This window comes from Brachycentrus maculatus, unplaced genomic scaffold, assembly GCF_059751285.1.
Source record: "Brachycentrus maculatus isolate JH-2025_06_01 unplaced genomic scaffold, ASM5975128v1 h1tg000624l, whole genome shotgun sequence".
NCBI classification, from domain to species: Eukaryota; Metazoa; Arthropoda; class Insecta; order Trichoptera; family Brachycentridae; genus Brachycentrus; species Brachycentrus maculatus.
This window is the reverse complement of record NW_028281361.1, coordinates 401,484-422,154: the sequence shown is the minus strand read 5'-3', so window position 1 is coordinate 422,154 and position 20,671 is coordinate 401,484. Positions and strand designations below refer to the sequence as shown.

General features: G+C 32.8%; 1 protein-coding gene and 1 long non-coding RNA gene across 2 annotated transcripts in view; both read left to right on the top strand.

Annotated features, from left to right (window-relative positions):
• The window catches only part of LOC148300972 (uncharacterized), a 206,437-nt gene that overhangs the window by 16,860 nt on the left and 168,906 nt on the right, over positions 1–20,671 (top strand). The gene's annotated exons all lie outside the window — the stretch shown is intronic.
• Positions 18,552–20,671, top strand: part of Atet (ABC transporter expressed in trachea) — a 47,727-nt gene continuing 45,607 nt past the window's right edge. The window contains exon 1 of the mRNA XM_088274016.1: positions 18,552–18,778. The gene's annotated coding sequence lies outside the window, so the exon portion shown is untranslated. The remainder of the gene's footprint in view (positions 18,779–20,671) is intronic.

Genomic DNA, 20,671 nt, shown 5'->3' with positions numbered 1-20,671 from the left:
CTAAGGCGTCAATCGCAGAAATAGTAAGTAATTATTCAATTTGATTCAACTCTTTATTGCAAAATAACCTTTGTTGCCGACTTGCCTTGGAAGCATTATTACACACTTAGTTCACCTCCTGTTACGGCTGTTACCTGCCACACTTCAATACGTCATCGGAACATAATTACCCACAACGTTCAAGCGGTAAACTGGTTGCGATTTCTTAGAACCTCCGGAATATGAGGCTAATGTAATGAAAGAAGCAATCGAATGCTGAAGTTCAGAACAAAGGTCCTCGGAAAATTGCGAGCTTGCGTATAAGTTTCTCTTTGATATTTTAACATTAGAAAATAAATTGTACACACTTGGGTCTGTTTTTATGCGGATCTTTTTTATGCGATTTTGAAGTTATGCGATTTTAAAATGTATCGGAACCTACCCCTTATTTTTGTAGGTAGTTCAAGTATTTTTTATACGAATTCGTATAAAAAATATCGTGTTTCTACCACCCAACACGACAGGCTTAATTCGGCCACTAGATCTGGGTCCTTCGTTTACTCAAAGCATTCTCACCATTCTACTTCATGAAATTTTTGGCAATTTTTGCAACGTATTTACATTTTAATTGTAAAAAAGCATCACAAAGCGTGTTTCATCAGATATTTAATTCATAATCAAATCAATATAACCTTTTACAAATGCAATGAATTGGAAAACGATTTCTTCAAAAAATGTTGACTAAACTGTCCCCATTTAAGTACATGTTCATTTGAAACAATCAGATGAGTTTTGCTTGATATATGGGCATTAACATCATTTAGTGGCAAAAACTGCAGTACTTTTTATATGATCTATTATACTCGTATATTGTGTTTTTATTTTTATGATTTTTTATAAACTTTTTTATGTGATTTTTGGTACATTCTATCATATTGATTGGAAGTTATGCATTTTTTTAAATAATGGAACCTATCCCCCAGTTTTGTACGTAGTTCAAGTCTTTTTTATGCGACTTTTTTTATGCGACTGCCCTTACAACGTATCTATCGGTATAAAAGAGACCCAAGTGTATTTCACCGGCATAACATTTATTTGAAATATAATAATAAGGGAACAACAGATGCAAGCCGTGGATATTATAAATTTATTTATTGAATCAAATACACATTTGGGAAAATTAAGGTCTATATGTTATTTTGTGACATCTCAACATAGACGAAGAAGAATATGGAAGAACATAAAAAGCTTCTTCATCTCACCAATAGATGTCTCTAGTGAAAATTCTAGCGATTCAAGTACAATGTGCCGAAATTGGATCATATATACTTATAGAACTTCCAAGAATTTTAGTAGTGTGATTGTCAATCATGGGTAGAATCAGTGGTGGGATTCAGCCGGTTCACACCGGTTCGATAGAACCGGTGCCTAAAATCTTTAGAGTTATCCGAACCGGTCCTTAACCCTTTGTTGTCACACTATTTTCCGATTGAGATCATGTATCGGAGATAAATGAAGTCACCTTAATATTAATACTGCAGCTAATTAGATGACGATTGATTTGATAGGTCTCCCATTAGATACCTGGGACCCAGTTCCATCAGTACAAACTTGGTTTAAAAAAAGTAACTACACAGCTGATGACACTAGGATTAAAAAAGGAAAATCAAAGCATGTAGACGACAATCAAAGCGTTTATGTGCTGAATAAAAAACAAATAAATTAATAAATTTAAAAACTATTTTTTTAGAGGGGAGGGGTAGGGGTCGTACCCAAAGGGCGAACCGGTTCTTGAAAATTTTGAATCCCATCACTGTATCTTACACGCGTGTACCACTCAAACCAGCCTATGACGTTCGTTAGCCTGATTGAAGATAATACAGATTTCTGAACAAGTATTTGGCACACTCAAAATCTTGTAAGGTTTAAATGTGTCGAAAAATTAAATTGTTTTCACCCATGTTTACATTACGTATCCCATTGTCGTGTTTCTGAACTAGAATTCTGCGAAGTTGACGACAAAACACACATTCACTAGGCACGAATCCCAGAAATCACCTTAAATTGGCCAAGAAAGGTACACCTCCCCTATTATTAGCTACCCGTTAGTGAACAAGCTCCGCTGTTTACAGAGAAAGTGATTCAATTATCGTTTGCGATTCCCGCTGTAAATACGGATCGACTAAACAACATGTTTACCCTCAAACTCAATATATTCTTATATGGCCGCTTGTGCACTACTCGTAATTTTACCGTCCGGCAGTCCGGTTTTGAAAAATAAAAGCGACTTCGACAAATTAGCGTGATCGAATTTACGCGCAACGTGTTCACGCGCCGATCAAGAGCACCGATCCGAAGAAAGATGGGCAAAAGCACAAGCCGATCCGAGCCAATCATCGTTTTATCATGCTTAACTGAGGTTCCGGACGGTAAAATACCGTGTAGTGCACAAACGCCCTATAAATGGGCTGTTTTCACTCGGGAATCAGATATACCATAAACCCCCATTTATTTCCTTCGTATTAATTTTTATTTACTAAATTTGCACATTAAAAGACATCACTCAGTAAGTGGAAAACATTTATTAGTTAGTTGATTCAAATATTTGTATATTTTCAATATTATTGAATTCTCAATGTTAGTCATTTTTACGTATTTTTTTTTTACAAAAATGTTAATAATATTAGTATATAACCACTCATCGGTGAGTGGTTATTTACTAATATTTTTAGCTGGACTTAAAAAAATACCTTAGCAAATAAATAAAAGTAAAGATTACACCAACAACACGTACGATAGAATATATTTTTCTTATTAATATTAATTCCTCATTATTATAATTTATTTTTATTAGTTCTATTTTGTTTTTAATTAATGTTTTACTTAGTAAATACCACTATTTCTTAAAATCTACTGTGACACGTGTAGTTCTATTTTGTTTTACTACAGCTCTTTTTCATAATGAGGACCATTCTCATGTGTATCCTAATGTAGAATAAATAAAATATTATTTTTAACGTTGTTTTAATTTATTACATTTCTTATTTTAAAATTGTTTTTTTCATTAATCAATAATAACTGCTATTTTATGCATTCCTTTTGGATTATATGTAGATTGATATTAATAGTATTATTTCTAATTACTTACTAGCTGAAAAAAGTGACAGCAGCTATCAAAAGATTTAGGAGATTTAATATTTTGAACAGACGAACATCTATATCTTTACATTTATTTAAAAAAAAACGATCGACTGGTATTACATTAAGCTTATGGATTGCTTTGAATGACGCGTAAAATAGCGCAAATCTAATTGATTAATATGTATAAACAAATCATCCAAAATATGATTTGAAATGTCAAAATATAACTACAAGGAAAGATAAGACATGGTTTAGAGAAGCAAGGCATTGCCAGCAAGTTTTATTGTAGATTTATATATATATATATATATATATATATATATATATATATATATATATATATATATATATATATATATATATATATGTGTGTGTGTGTGTGTGTTTGTGTGTTTGTGTGTGTGAATATATCGATTTTGATCGAATGCTTGTTTAATCTATTGTTAATATCTATTTCGCTGAAAAATGATAACATTTGATTTTGGTTAGAATTTAAAACATTATGTTCAACTATTTTATAGAGATCAGAGAATTAGAAACGTACTTTGTATTTTTTAAATTATTTATTCAGATTGAAAGTGGATGGATATTACCACAACGGAATTGCCGAATCAATTAATGAAATTAAAAAAAAAAACATCTGGATGATTTAGAGTCTAAAATATCCAGATTTAAAAAAAAATTAAAGTTAGTCTAAATTTTAGACCAAGGGTGGCCAACCCGCGGCCCGCGGGCCGCATGCAGCCCGCCGGGTATCTTCTTGCGGCCCGCGGAGCATTTCACACATTTTTTCTTTAAGTATTCATAAAACCACCAAAAGAACATTCCATCATGCGTAGTACGTATCATATCCCATATATGGAAGTATCTCACTATCGTGACAATTTCTTCTATGGTATATTCGTGTTAACAATCACAACATTTTGCGAACGACTTTTATATACACATTGATAAGAATACAAGCTGCTATAACTGAGTGCTAGAGCGACTCAAAGTCAAAATGCTATGTAAAAGCTAGTTATACGGTAGCCATGATACTAGTCAAATGAAGTATATCAAATCTCAAATGAGAATAAGAATCACTGATGAGCATTTGGAAAACTGTTTGCGTATATACATTGATACACTAAGTTCTAAAAACAAAATCAGACGTCTTACAATTTATATTTTTTATTTTTTTATTGTTTTGTATTGTTTGGTATTGCATTTTTGTTATTTATTAAAAAAAATAAAAAATATATTTCATGTTTGCTTTGAATAATAAAAGAAATTTCGGTTTACGGCCCGGAAATAAATCTGAATTCGGTATCCACTGTGGTATCAGTACTTCACTGTAGACAAGAAAAAGTAAATATTTTCATTTATTACGGATTTTAAAACTAAAACTAAAAATAAAAAAAAATAATCCGATGGGTACCTATCTTAAAAGAATTTGAATAGGTAATTCTGGAGATCATTAAGAATAACCCTAATTACTGTTACCATGGCATAATTATATTATTTGAAACATACGTAATGACAGATTAGATTACCATCTTAACTCGAGTCTCGTCAGGAGATACAACTTACTGACACCACAATGATCAATCGAGTAATTCAGCGAGACAGATAATCGCTTGCCTATTCTGTTATGTACATATTCACCTTAATACATTGTCAAACGTAATTTCGGGGAATTATCGTGTTTATTAAAAGTCTTTAAAATTGACAAAAATATATTATTAACGTCATAACAGCTTAGTTTCGATTACACAGAATTACACAGCTACAAGATTCAGATCACAGAAACACATACCTACCTCTTTTGGTCAAAAGAGCTTTGATCGTTATGCAATAAAGTTATACTACCTGCTTCTATCATACATAAAGTCATTAACGAGAAAACTTGAAAAAATAACTCAATAAAACATTATACCTGGGATGTAAAGTTTTGATTTCTAACTGATTTTAGTTGATATTTCAATCAAAAAGATAATTCTATCATTACAGGGACATCTTTGGTCACGTGTTGTCAATAAATTTGTATAAAAATTATACGAAATAATGCATTACAAAAAGCTTTCTTTACTGATTTGTAGATAACACACTAAAGTATCTTTATAATATGAACTACCATGGATGGGGGCGTGGCTTAAACTGCGGCTGATATGCGAATGTAAAAACATACTTACCGCAAAGATTTGGCGGCAGGTATGCCGATGGGTTAAATATAAAAGAGCTATTCATAAATAGTCCACCTCCGTAGTATAATAGTCAGCTACCGTACTGGAGGTCCCGGGTTCGATTCCCAGAAGGGTTTAAATAAATATAAGTGATTTATTCATTCTAATATTTATTCAATATTACCCCGGGCTGGTACTTATTTGTATTTATCATTACTTAAATGTATTTATTATTTGGATAAATAAATAATTTTAATTGCTGTTTTTTTTTACTATCGTTATCATTACTGTTATCAAGTGACCACCAAATAAAGGACTTTAGACGTGTAAAAATTGTTGTCGTTTGCACTATGACGGATGACGGACCAAACCACGCGGGCAGATCATGATAAGACTTGTACTACACAGTAATTTATCTTTTATGGCTGTATAGTTTTTTGTAATTAGCACCAACATTTGATTCTTGGTAACAAAATTGTTTCGTTGTTTGACGCTAAATTATCAACTTATTTCGAACATAGATTTTGACATGGGATATTGAGTTTCAATAAAATCGATTTCAATGAAGACTTCTCTAAAGTATGTCGTTTATACGGTTTTTGAATTCGATCAATGAAAGCTATCACGCCAGTCAGTTCACAAATTTAGTTGCGTATTGCGTTTTTCAAGCTCCTAATATATGTACTTGACAATTAAACGAAATTCCGTCATGTTGTAGTATTTTTTGACATCTCAACATAGAGATGAAGACGAATATGGAAGTCTGAGTATTTATGGGGCCTACGACCGTCACAGGCTGGTTTAAGTGATCAATTTACACAAGTGTAACATTTACCAATTCTACCCATGATTGACAATCACATTACTAAAATTTTTGGAACTTCTATATATATTGTTTAAATTGGAAACACGGTGCTTGAATCAATATAATTGCACTTTATAATTGCAATAGCTTTTGTATTGAGCAGAAACTCTTTCATTTGTATGTTGAGATGTCAAAAATATAATATAAAATAATTCTTAATTGGAGGTAATCAAGATCTGTGCACTTTCAAAATGTTGTACACCGTCATGCGAGTATTTTTAAACTAAAGAGAAAAAAATGTATTTTATTTCTTTTAAATTAGCAACTTTGTATGTTGATAATTTAGATGACAATGAGACTTGCATAAAGACGACAGAGATTATACTTTATCAGTCATTAATAATATCATTACAGCAAGAGGTCACTTATTATAATTGCAAGATGCAATTATTTACATGTATTATTGCAGTGTGCATTTGACCCGTACAATATATTATATTATATTATACAATATTGTATTACTTTTAACATAAATGCAGAGCAGAGTAATTATTTAATACTCTCCTATTATTTTTTGACATCTCATCAAAGATGAAGCAGGATATGTATAATAATAAGTCTAGGCATTAACAGGGCTTATGACCGTCATGGGCTGGTTTATGAATATGCATATTCTTTCTTCTTTATTTATGTTGAGATGTTAAAAAAAAAAACATAATCTCTAGTGAATTACAGTCGTACTTAGCCCTATGTGTTTGAAATAGTCAAAAACGCAATAATAATAAAAATAATGACAATAGTGTAAGAATAACTCCTAATTGCAGATAATCCAGATTTGTGAGCAAATATTTGGACACACTCAAAATGCTGTAAATAGAGACGAGTATATGGGATGTGGGACGGATACAGATAGGATGATGATCATCTTAATCTCTTTTTTGTATAGACTATTCGTTACAAGGTCATATTTTCATCAGAAACTCTTATTTTTTATTGATGATACATTGTATCGTAGTTACACTCATGTCAGTCAATGTTTATTATCAAGTAAATACTTTAACGATAGTGCCGTGACGACACACTGCTGACTGCTGCCTGCTGCCTGCCATGAGCATTGCGTATTTACTCTGATTTCTAAACAGCTGCGACTTGATAAGACATAATACAGTAATGAGTAGCCACAATGTTGTGCAATGAAATAAAATACATCTGTGCCCTGTGGTGCCCCTCAGTGGCGCTACAAGCAAGCACACTTTATCGTATTATTTTTTGACATCTCATTAAAGATGAAGAAGAATGTGGAAGTCTGGGCATTTACGGAGCTGACGACCGTCATAGATTTAAGTGATCACTTTACACACGTGTAACATTCACCGATTCTACCCGTTATTGACAACCACACTACTCAAATTCTCGGAAGTTCCTATATATTATATAGGGTCCGCCATCTAAAGTTTTTTTTTTCAACTAGTGCTTATTTCGTGAATGGTAACACTTAGCTCATGTCTGATTTGACAGATAATTAGTTTTATCCTTCCGCTGAGCGAATATGGTTGTGTATACGCTTGAACAACGCTGGGAAATATTGCGACATTACTTTGAAAATCATGGTAATGTTGCAGAATGTGTGCGAAAATTGCGTACGGTTTTTGGAAGAAGAGAAGCACCGTCAGCTCCGTATGTTCGTTATCTTGTGAAAAAAGTGAAAGAAACTGGCATCCTCATCGATAAACCAAAGCGTGAAAAGCCAAAAACAGTGCGTACACCCGAGAATATCGATGTTGTGGCAGAAAGTGTGCGTGAAGCGCCATCAACATCAATTCACCGTCGTTCTCAACAATTGAACATTTCGGAGACATCATTGAGACGAATTTTGCATAAAGACCTTGGTATGACGCCATACAAAGTCCAATTGGTTCAGGAGTTGAAGCCAACTGACCATCCAATGCGTTTTCGCTTCGCTGAGTGGGCCTGCGATCGACTTACAGAAGATGCCGATTTTGCCAAAAAAATCATCTTTTCGGATGAAGCTCATTTTGATCTTGGCGGGTATGTAAACAAGCAAAATTGTCGTATTTGGGGCACAGAAAACCCGCACGCATACATTGAAAAGCCGGTACACCCAAAACGAGTCACTGTTTGGTGCGGATTTTGGTCCAGAGGCATAATTGGGCCATTTTTCTTTGAAAATGAGCAAGGAGTGGCCGTTACAGTCAATGGCGATCGTTATCGGGCCATGTTGAACGGATTTTTGTTCACAAAAATTGAAGAGGAGGATATTGGCAACATTTGGTTTCAACAGGACGGCGCTACGTGCCACACAGCCGAAGCTACACTCGATGTTTTGCGCCCTGTTTTTGAAAAAAAAAAGTTATTTGGCGGACCCTTTATATGAACCAATTTCGAAACGTTGTTCTTGAATCATTAGAACATCACTAGAGACATCTATTGGTGAGATGAAAATAAGCTTATTTATTGAGCAGAAACTCTTTCATTTTGTAATGGCCCAGCCATTTGCCATTCGCCGTTTTACAAGCTCTACCTAGAAAGTCGAGGGACTCGTCATGTGTTGTCCGGCTTGGTGCGAGATGCTTTCCCATGGCCATCATAAATTGGTACAGCATTTTATGATTCCCTATCCTAAAGCAAGAGGGTTTTTAAAATAGTGTAATTTGGTATTTCGTGAGAGTCGGGTGTAACATTACTTAACAGAGCTGTTTGAACAGAAACTATTTTATTAGTATGTACAACTTTATCGGTGCACCGCGCATTAAAAATAGTGTACTTTTACAACAACAACAACAAAAACATATTAAAAAGTGGCTTCTTGATATGGGACACAAGATCTGCCTAAAGTTAATCACCCCACCTAAAAAAAGTCGGCGACCCGTAGTTGCATACTTGTAAATTTGTTATTGTACTAAATTTACCTAATTTATTCACATAACTTCATTTTAATTTCATATTGTAATGTTTATCATTTAAAAATAATATTTACTTTATAATGTAAAATGAGCGTCTCGTCACGGGTTCCACCTAGCGAGACGTTAAAAAAATAACAGTGTAAAAATAAATAATTTTAAATAAATCAATTACTTTTAGACATCTCAACATAGATGAAGAGGAATTCGGAAGTCCGGGCATTTACAGGGCTTACAACCGTCATAGGCTGGTTAGTTTAAGTGACACTTTACACACGTGTAACATTCACCAATTCAACTCATGATTGACAACCACACAATACTCAAATTCTTGAAACCTCAAGATATAAAGAACAAAAAACTGCTACATATATCTATCTGCTCCGTCTATATCGGGATGTCAAAAATAATAATAAAATAACTCTAAATTGGAGATAATCCAGATTTGTGAACAAGTATTGGACACACTCAAAATGTTGTAAAGTGTACTTTTTTATTACCTGCAATTATTATTTTTTGTTATTATAAGACGTTGATCATTTTTTCAGAGGTCAAAAACAAAACACAAAATACAGACTCAATATCCTTTTGATAACGTCGAAGTTGAGAAACAGCAACTTAGACCACAGTGAGAAAAGGCCTTAAACTCCTTATCTATATCAGCAAGTCAAAACACAAGATAAGCTACTTGTAATACTTCATTGTTTAAGGCCATTAACTTATGTACAGATTTTCTTTTCCAATTTATAATAATCGATTTATATTGAACTAAACACAATCAACTATGTATGGGATATACTTGTATAATACACCAATAAACACTTAATAATTATAATTAAAAAGTAACCTTGTTTTAAAATCACTTTAAATATTTTATTATAACTTAATTATAATGTCTACCGGTTTCACTTGAGATCTACCTAAGCTTCTGTCCCTAACCGTCAAAATATTTTGAATATTGTTTAGTAGATAGTGTTTAGTATTAATTAGTCTTGATAAATATGTTAGCTTCGAAACCGGTAGACATTATAATTAAGTTAAAATAAAATATTTATAGTGATTTTAAAACAAAGTTACATTTTGATTGTAAAATGGAAAATCACTAGTGCTTCAAATATAGATAATAGTTACTGCTCAATCAAAAAGCTTCTTCATCTCACCAATAGATGTCTCTATTGAAAATTCTAGTAATTCAAGTACAATGTTTCGAAATTGGATCTATACATGTATATATAGAACTTCCAAGAATTTGAGTAGTGTGGTTGTCAATCATTGGTAGAGTTGGTGAATGTGTCACATGTGTAAAGTGATCACTTAAACCAGCCTATGACGGTCGTAAGCCCCGTAAATGCCCAAACTTCCATATTCTTCTTCATCTATGTTGAGATATCAAAAAATAATACGAAATAATAGAGATAATCCAGATTTGTGAACCAGTATTTGGACACACTCAAAATGTTGTACTAAATATGATATTATCCTAGGCATTCCTTTAGTTTGTATGTTATTATGTAAATCGAAGAAATGTAACCTTCCTGATGTCCGGTTATTGCCTCTTCTTGCATTATTCAAAGTTGAGGGTGGCACCTCGCCCCCGTACTAGGGGTGGGGGGGTGGATGGTGGATGCAACACGCCCAACGCACCCCTCTCTGGAGTAATAGTAAAGTAGTCTCTCTGCTTCAAAAACTCCCCTCAAGGTACCTATGTACACTGACACTCAAATATATCAGGGTCAGTGAATAAAACACTTTTTTAAATTTACGTTTAACATGGTAAATACATAGTATTATTTCATCTATTGTGACATGTGTTTCGATCAGGGCTGTGGAGTCGGAGTCGGAGCAGGAGTCGTAAAAAACGATTGACTCCTACTACTTTTTAGTTGAAATTTAAGATTTTTTAAAAATTAATCTTTTACTTAGTAAATACCACTATTTCATAAGATCTACTGTGACACATATTTCGATGCATTCCTGATCATTTTCAAACACCGTATGTGAAGCTTATTCTAAATTTTAGAGTTGGGTCCTTGGGACGTTGAAGGTTGAAGACGGGGTAGTAGCTGTTTCTTATTTTTATTTATTTAACTAATTTTCATTTTATTTCTTATCAGTTGGAACATAGACAATAGGGGGAGGCTTTAGTCATTGTCATATTGTTAATTATGGGTTTATTGTTATTTATATTTTTATGAATTTCTATTGTTTCAAATAGAACAACACATACGGTGTTTGAAAATGATGCGGAATGCATCAAAACACGTATCACAGTAGATTTTAAGAAATAGTGGTATTTACTCAGTAAAACAATAATTGAAAATGGATAGATTTTACCACAAAGTGACTGCCGAATCAATTAATGAAAATTTAAGATACTTTATTTGTAATTATTATAATAAATGTGTATTGTGCACGAATATTAAACTTGCTGGCGCAAGTCGCGCTGATGTGGTGAATTACCGAGGTTCATTTCATGCATAAACTCTACAAAAATGTGTTTGTTTCCTTTTTCTCACGTCGAAAGAAAAGGAGCATTTGTTTCTCATTTTTTAGACAGTCATCTTTTGCATTGGTCACGTCCACGTGTTGATTTCATTGCGTTACATAAACAAAATTCTCTCAATTTCTCTAATAATTTTTGCAATAGCAGGGATCATAGGTACGTTTCCTTTATAATAACAACAAACGTCTTTACTTATGCACAGGTAGGAAACAACCTGATAAAATTAAGCTTTTTTGAGTCGGAGTCGTGGAGTTGTGGATGCAGAGACGTGTTGTTGGTAAATATAGAAATCGGAGTCGTGTTTTTTCCGACTCTCACAGCCCTGGTTTCGATGCATTTCGCATCATTTTCAAACACCGTTTATGAAGCTAAGTCTAAATTTTAGAGTTGTGTCCTTGGAATGTTGAAGGAGTAGGGGGGGGCTGTTTCTTATTTTCGTTTTTTATCAACGGGAATAAAGATAATAAGGCGAAGGCTTTAGGTGTTGTAAACTATGGGTTTATTATTATTTTAATGAATTTCTACTGTTTCAAAATGTTGCAGTTTAAGACTTTTCGTATAATAATTTTAAGGATAAATTAAAAATGGATAGATAGTGAAGCTTCCATCCCTTTTGTCCGCGTCAGTTGTTTAGTGGTTAGTGCGTTGGGCTACCGTGCTGGATCAAAATAAAGACAATTGATTTATAACTCTAATATTTATCAAATATTAAATATTAAACTTTGTTTTCAAATAACTAAGGATCAAGATAACACTGCATCGATACTATGCAGTGCCATATGCACCATTGGGCTTGAATAAGGTTTAAAATAATAAAAAGGATAAAGGCATTAAAATATTTGAGAGCATTTTTGAAATAAAATTATTAAGAAATCAATGAAATATTTTAAATAGGAAACAACATTTTTTTATAAAACCTACAATTTTACGGTAAAATAATAGTGACTTAACGTTTGTGATTTGTATTTTATTTTTCCAAAATTTACAGGGCAGTCGAAATAATGGCTAATTTTAACAAGGGGCTCGCTCAAGCCCCCCAAACCAAACCCTGGCTCCGGTTTGTTAATTCCAATCTGTACGGTAACTTTTTCCGTTTGAAGCCAGGCGCGTCTAAACTTTTTACCACTACTGTACTCGTAAGAGAGAGGCTATAAACTACCATAAGCGAACACCCGACACCAGACTTAGAAAAACAACATCACACTCGCGAACCTCTCACAAAATACACAACAAAACATATTCCTGAACATTTCTATCTCGCTCTCATACTATAACAAAAGAATGAGGCAGCTACATTGCAAATATTCACTTCAATTTGTATTTTCTTCGCTACGTTTCTACTCTCGTTAGCTAGCGACATCTGCAATGCGCGCTACGCCTATAGAAAGAGACACACCCGTAGGAGCGAGGGGGATAGAGTCATAGAACAAAATCGATGAGAGAATAAGCGAGAAATAGCGCAGTCGTCTCGCTTGTCGCCGGTGCGTGTGCACCGAGAAAGCACCGAAGCAAAAATGTGTACTGACGTATACTGTTTATTTTACTATTACTATCAAGTATAAAATTTATTCATTTCAATGAAAGCGATTTTTTTCTGACTTAGGGTATGAAAATTTTAATTGAAATATTATGTTAATTTATGTTATAATAAAGAAGTACAAACGGGATCTATTCCTCCTCCGTAGTTTAATGGTCAGCATGCTGGGCTACCATGCTGGAGGTCCTCGGTTCGATTCCCAAAAGTCAAGTCGAGTCAAATAAATATAAGTGATGTTTTCACTCTATTATTTATTTAATTACCCTGGACTGGTATCTGAAGCGGAGGGCTGATCCCCTTTCCTTCGTGTGTTAACGATCAAGATAACACTGCGTTCATATGATGTAGTGCCCTATGCACCATCGGGTGCGGATAGGGGTTTTAATAATAATAAGAACTCTCCAGAAGTAGAATATGGAAGTCTGGGCATTTACGGGACTGATGACCGTCATTGGCTGGTTTAAGTGATCACTTTACACACGTGTAACATTCACCAATTCTACCCATTATTGACAACCACACTACTCAAATTCTTGGAAGCTCTATATATATAAACCAATTTAGAAACCTTGTTCTTGAATCACTAGAACTTCACTAGAGACATCTATTGGTGAGATGTAAAGAAGCTTTTTATTAAGCAGAAACTATTATATTAGTATGTGAGGTCCGAATCTTGGATTGTAATTACACACATGAGAAACGCCAGAAGATACCATTTTTATTTTTATTATTTAAGCTTATAATTTGACCAGATAATTTATTTACAACATTTTGAGCGTGTCCGTATTTTGTGAACAAGTATTTGGACACACTCAAAATGTTGTAACCAAAATAGATTAAGAAGTTTATCTAAATTGCCATTTATTGTCATTGGAAATTTAGGTAAATAGGATACTAGATCATTGATTTCCACTAAATCTGTTTTTATCTAAGAGTGAAAACAGACTGTCAACTGTTTGAAGCGCCTCAGACACTCTGACCTGGTCACTGGCCTTTTGAGCAGCAGAGTCAAACGGCTGCAGTCGACTTGCAATTTTTCTTGTATTGAAACTCCGGAATGTATATACGGAATGAACTATATTAACACTTTATTCTAGTTCTACTTATAAAACCTATACCCTTAACTTTGACTAAATTATATTGTATACCCACACACAGACCATGCCTTTGTGGGATCTTTTTGTGTTTTCATTTTTATATTTTATTAATATTTTTTTGAATTTGAATTTATGAAAAACAAAAATGGCGATTTCTGGCAACTTGAAGGCTGCGATTACGTCAAATTGCTAGTCTATATCTTATACACTAATGTTTTTTGGGATGTTATGATTGAAAACGATTTAATAATTTTCTTAATATGTAATTAACGGTAAATGGACTAATGCTGATGAAAATTCAAGAACTAAGATTCAATACTATTACTTCCATTTGCCTTTTTTATGTTTTTTGCTAAACTTATAAAAAAATACTGTTTCCAAAATAAGAATTATTTGGGACACGACTAGCAAAAATCTTACTCTCTACATTTTCCATACAATTTTAAGCTAATCGTGATAAAAAATCAAATTTATGTACATATAATGGTTTATTATGCATACAACTATTTTGAGTGTGTGTGAAAATATTTCCTTACGAAAGGATTCCTATCAAGATTTTAATTGTATTTATAGGAAATACGATCTGTCATTGGCTGGTTTACGTATTTTTTTACACTGTGCACCTAACTGAAATTTGTCTTTAAAAAAAAAGTGAAATGGTTGTCACTTGAAATATGTATGAACGTACAACATTCGAAATTTGAGGTATACGGTTCATTCATGAACAGAATGGTGAATGAATGTTACACAGTGTTAGCCAGCCAATGATAGATCATGAGTCCTTTAAGTCAATTCTGTTGAGATGATAATAAATATACTTTTTTAAATTTTATTAAAATATTTATTAACCTTTTTTTATTATTTTTTTTATGAAATTTTTTAGTAATATTAGTATATAACCACTCACCGAAATATTTTTTGCTTTGTGTGTTCTCGAATAAACCGTTTTTTATTAAACCATTATTTATTATATGAATCATTGCATTACATTAATGACAAATTCACGTACCTACAACTTCAATTGGAACGTGACAATATGAAAATGCTACGCGCCGAATACAGAAATAAATTTTTATTACATACTGTGTTCACATTCAATTTACCGCAATTTAAAAATTCCTTATTTTTTATTATATAAGTACTTAAAATTGAACTGTATGATACAAAAGAAACTCTTTAAATTAGACTATGAAACATTTTTATTTAGAAAAATAAAGGATTCTGACTTATTGTCATTGGATATTTTGCCGGTAATTTTCTAAGAAAATCATGATTTTAAATGGTAAGTGTTTGTAAAACATTTCGATTCAAGGTCAAAATTCAACTGCATTTGTGATTACGCCTTTATGCAATTTTAGAATGCTTAATTAGATCGCTTTTTAGTGATTTGAGAATAAAAACATATTATTTTGACATTTCATATGAAGAAGAATACGGAAGTCTGGGCATTTACAGGGCTTACGACCGTCATGGGCTTGGTTAAGTTTACACACGTCGCTCACACCTTTCAACAACGTCATATATCAAAAAACCTGATTTTTCAGGAGATCGTTTTTAAAGTTTAAAAATATAATAAAATGTATTCAAAATAAATATCAAGCCACTTATTGGACTTTTTACTATGCAACAGATCTTTTTAGGTAAAACCTGATTGTTTTGTCTCCATTTGAAAAATATTTAGTTTATTAAAAAATAATTAAACAATACCTTTTCTTCAAATACAAAAACAACACTTTCTGCCCTGTAGCGGGCAAATATTAAGTTTAAAATATGCCGCTTTTGCTGGGATAAAGTACATTTTCTGGGCATTCCGAAAACATGCACAACTGAAAATTTACGATTTTTGATATATGACGTTGTTGAAAGGAGTGAGGGACGAGTAAAATTCACATATTCTACCCATGATAGAACATCCACACTACTCAAATTTTTGGAACTTCTAGATCTATCTTCTTTATATAAAAGATGATGATGTTGAGTGTCAAAAACATGGAAAAATAACTCCTAATTAGACAACATATTATTACAATCGTGGATTTCATTGATTGCTGGGAGACTCTTTTAAAGTGTGGACTTAACCCGCTTCTTTTCTTAGCACACTTTTAAAGTGCGGACTTAACCCGCTTCTTTTCTTAGCACACTTTTAAGATGTGGTCTTAACCCGCTTCTTTTCTTATCACACTTTTAAAGTGTGGACTTAACCTGCTTCTTTTCATAGAACACTTTTAAGGTGTGGTCTTAACCCGCTTCTTTTCTTAGCACACTTTTAAAGTGTGGACTTAACCCGCTTCTTTTCTTAACACACTTTCAAAGTGTGGACTTAACCCGCATCTTTTCTTAGCACACTTTTAAGGTGTGGACTTAACCCTCTCCTTTTCTTAGCACACTTTTAAAGCATTGAATAATTATTTTTAAAATATCTTTTATTATGAGTAGTGCGAGTATGGATGTTTGAAGAGAATGTTCGACGCAGAGGCAGGGGGCCTAAATTTTTACATCAGCTGTTTATATTCGTCCACTGGCGGAAAACATTTTCCGGCAGTGACTCACGCGCGCGGATTGTAAAAAGGGATATACTAAAATCATGTCGATAAAATTTAAACATTCAAACAATAACAAACTTATGCGTAGTTAACAATTCAAAATAAAGGAAAATCAGCATTTTACGCTTTTTATTACAACAGTTAGAAAACCGTTTTTATTTTTATGTCCATTTATTTATCGACTGTGTTGCACGATTTTAATATAATTGTGTTACTAAAAAGTAAACTCATACATTCGCATATAAAAAAATTAACTATAATTTGTTCTAAAATAAGAAATAAAATAAAAACAAATATAGTTTTGCCAATAATAAATATACAAATACTAGATGTATGTATATGTATGCTCAGATAGAGTAACTTAGAAAAAGAATATTGCTATTTACTTCACAATAATCTCGCTAGATGTCTCTTTAAACTTAAACTCGAAAAAGCGCTTGGATATGGTATGCATATATGTATGTATAACATTACAAAAATCATGTGGTATGAATGTTCCAACACATGTGTAGAATACGGCTGTCCAAACTTAAAACACATTAAGGGACATTTTTACAGTACGTTTTTTTTTGTGGACTAAGTAGCATCTACTTAAATGCAAAAAAAAACGAACTACAAAAAAATGTCCCTTACTGTGTTTTGAGTTTGGAAAACCGAATAGTCAACGTTACCCAAGTGTATAAAGTCATCACTTTAGCCAGACGATGACGGTTCGTAAGCCCTGCAAATTCCCAAAGACTCGCACATTCCCTTTCCAGCAATTCTTTCGTCTCTATGACACTAAGTGTCTAGAAGTCTTCTAAAATAAATCTTATGAACTTACATTTTGCTAAAATATGTGAACACAATTAAATGAATTCATCACTAAATATTGCAAATATCAATAAAAATATAGTTTTCACTTAAATGTTTTTTGTTGATACTTCGTGGCACATTTTATAAGATTTTTAAAATAAACAAGTTCTACACAGTTAAGTACATATCCATCCCTAAAGATGACAAGGTGCTTGTCGAAACCGGTTGGAAAAAGTACCAAAAATAAAAGTGTTTAAAAACAAAGATTGAGTTTTATTTTATAAAGTTCATATTTATTCATTGCAGATTATTTATTCATTTTATTTATACACCTACATACGTACATGGTTAAATACAAGTATAATTTACAATTTATGTAAATAATTTTATGTTTATAACGTAGATACAAGACTCTCAATAATGGGAACAATGGTGAAAGGGATCACTTCAACCGTCCAATGAGAGTACCTAAGTCCTGTGAAATTTGAATTTTATCGCTCACTCCTTTCAACAACGTCATAAATCATAAGAACTTGATTTTTCAGGAGATTGTTAAGTTTAAGAATATAATTAAACGTATTAAAAATAGATATCTAAAATAAGCCACTTATTGAACTTTTTATTGTGCAACAGATCTTTTTAGGTAAAACCGGAAGGTTTTTTCTCCATTTGAAAAATATTTTGTATGTTTAAAAGAATAATTAAATATACATTTTTTTCAAGATGCAAAAACAACACTTTTTGCCCTGTAGCGGGTAAATATTAAGTTAAAAATATGCCACTTTTGCTGGGATATAGTACATTTCCTGGGTCTTCCGAAAACATGCACAACTGAAAATTGACGATTTTTGGTTTATGACGTTGTTGAAAGGAGTGAGCGATATGTTTTAACTTTTCGTTACCTACCTTAAAATTATGGAAAATAGCCATTAATTTTTCTTATTGAATTATTTTGATTGCGGAGAACTTTCGCCTTTTCTACAAATGCTATTCATTTTACTTTTCCTCACGACAACGTGACGCGCGGAGTCAATACATTCGAAATGTTCCTCGTCTGATCTCGTCCTCAGTCGACAGAGAGCATTAGTTTCGGTCGGACGTCGCGACGCCTCGTAATACGGTCTTTGTCCGCGCTAACTGGATTATACGGTTTATATACATATTCATTATTAACGAACACACATTACAGTAACGTATAATCCAAAGTTTAATACACAAATGACTCATAATAAAATAATTAGTGAGTTTCTAGGGGGGTGGTAATGTTTTACGAGTGACTGGATATATTTGGCGAGGTAGATACAGCACATTCTAATTTTATTATGTATGTTTTAGAGGTATCTAGTTTGATATTCTTTATAAAATGGACTTCGCGTATTCCGCGCGGTTCAAACGTTTGGCTGTCGTGCACGAACGCTTGAATCCCGAGTCGCGGATCGTGGGATCGATTCCAGACGGTGTCAATGTCTTTTTACATCGTAATCTAGATTATTTTATTCGTTTCAATAATATATCATGATATATGATCAAGATAACACTACATTACGTTCTCTGGACATTGATATAGCAATTATATTTTAAAATCTACAACCTTATTTATTTATCAAGCTGAATAAAAGACGAAGGCGAGAATATTTCAACCTTAAAAATTTGACACACAGATGACAGCACTGGCATTGCATGTGAAAATGTGAAACGTTTTGTCAAATGGAATATATATGTATATACATATACATACAAAACTCATACCATTGGTAGAAAGGTGAATGATACGCAGTCTATAAAGTCATCAGTTACACCAGCCACTGACAGATCGTAAGCCCTATATATACTCTTTTACTCCCATGCTCAAATAAACTTATTTAAAACATATTATTGTTTCAACAACTTCGTTTCTGTTTAGATATCAATGAAAATGTTTGTAGATATTATATATAACATCCAAATATATTTTTATTTAATTATTTTTATTTATATCATATACTCGTACATTCTAACTATGATTTACCGTGACAAGGGTACTTTTTAGTTATAAAATTTGTGTTTAATTAAGAGTCATATAACCATTGATGACGTAGCCGAATGACACGATTTATTTCTTTTCTACCCACCTCCTTTATCTTATTAATACATTTATTCCATTTAATGACTTATTTTTCTTCTTAAAGTTCCTTCTTGTTTCGTTATTGGTCTTGTGGTTCTGTGAGTGTTTTGGTGTAGACTGCTATTGGTATATGTGTCGTTCAACTGACACGTGTTTACCTGTGACGTGTATAAGTAATTTATTAATTTAAAACATTATTTTATCATAATTATTGATTATCATTCTAATTTATCAACTTTTCCGAGAGTTCCTTTACTAAAATCATTAATAGGCGATACGTCCTATATTATCTTGTATGTAAAATGTAATCAAGTATTTTTTGTTACTTTGTATTGTGGTTTGTAATAATTATCTATATATGTATTATGTACCTATATCTCTATGCCTACTACATGATGTTTATCTAATAAATACATCAATATAACATTGTAAGCTAATTTTATAGATTATTTAAATAAATAAATTGGTTATATCTGTCAATCACCTTTTTTTAGAAACGATTTGAGAACACATCCTCAAAACAGTGGCGTGCGTACCATCTAGACACATGAGCAGCGCTTACCAAGTCCATATAAAGGTGTTTTGTAGAGATTTGGTTTTTAAACTGGACACATTGTTTCTACAGACTTGTCAATTCGACAGTTGACAGTTGATTTGAAGTCGGTACGTTTTGCCATTTTACTATGAATAGACTGAGGTCGTTGAAAAATGAGCAGAGGGAGACTAAGAAAATCTTGGCATAATCAGGTATGTCAAACTGTTGAAAGTGGTCGAGTGAGGAATCTAAATAATAGGCGGGTATGTATGAGGAGATGCATGAATGTTGAAGAGGCGAGAATATTTGCAAAGACGGTATTGTGGCGGTTAATTCTCCCTGCTTACCCCTTTGGAGAAACGGCGTGACGGTTGGTTATTAGTTAATTTATTTTAAAAGGGTTTGTTAACTGTCAGAATATAAGTTTTATATGTTCGCCAACTGTAGACTGCATTTCAAGGATAAGTTTGAAATAATATAGTCAAGGGGATATTCGCAACACAGAATTCATTCCACCGGAGACCACCGAAGAGGTCACATGTCTGTTAC